We start from the raw sequence: 325 nt of genomic DNA, 5'->3' as shown, positions 1-325 counted from the left end.
GCTGCTTGGTTATTATTGCCAATTTCCCTAACTTTGCATTTCACAGCATTTTTTACCCAGCCATCACGCCCACAGTCACAGGTCTGAAACCAGGGCAAGGTGACTCGGTTTCCCTGCAGTTCTCAAAAGGAGGGCTGATCAAAGCATTACTCATTCCAGCTAATTAGGAGGAACACACATTATCTTAATGAAGAATGCACCCCTCTGCAGCACCAGCCGAAGGGTGTTTCACACCCCAGCTGGAGCCGCGAGCACTGCAGTCTCGGTGCCTGCACGTAGATCGTCGTCTGGAGCCCAGACATGACAAACCATGCAGCTGCTTCGG

The 325-nt window shown here is 51.4% G+C and overlaps 1 protein-coding gene across 1 annotated transcript in view; it reads right to left on the bottom strand.

Moving 5' to 3' along the window:
- The window catches only part of VPS33A (vacuolar protein sorting 33 homolog A (S. cerevisiae)), a gene marked incomplete at its 5' end in the record, with an annotated part of 8,138 nt that overhangs the window by 7,572 nt on the left and 241 nt on the right, over positions 1-325 (bottom strand). The window lies entirely within an intron of this gene.

The sequence above is a fragment of the Phaethon lepturus genome, unplaced genomic scaffold, assembly GCF_000687285.1.
Source record: "Phaethon lepturus isolate BGI_N335 unplaced genomic scaffold, ASM68728v1 scaffold19423, whole genome shotgun sequence".
NCBI lineage: Eukaryota > Metazoa > Chordata > Aves > Phaethontiformes > Phaethontidae > Phaethon > Phaethon lepturus.
The sequence above is the reverse complement of the archived record's forward strand: the minus strand, read 5'-3'. Positions and strand labels throughout refer to the sequence as shown.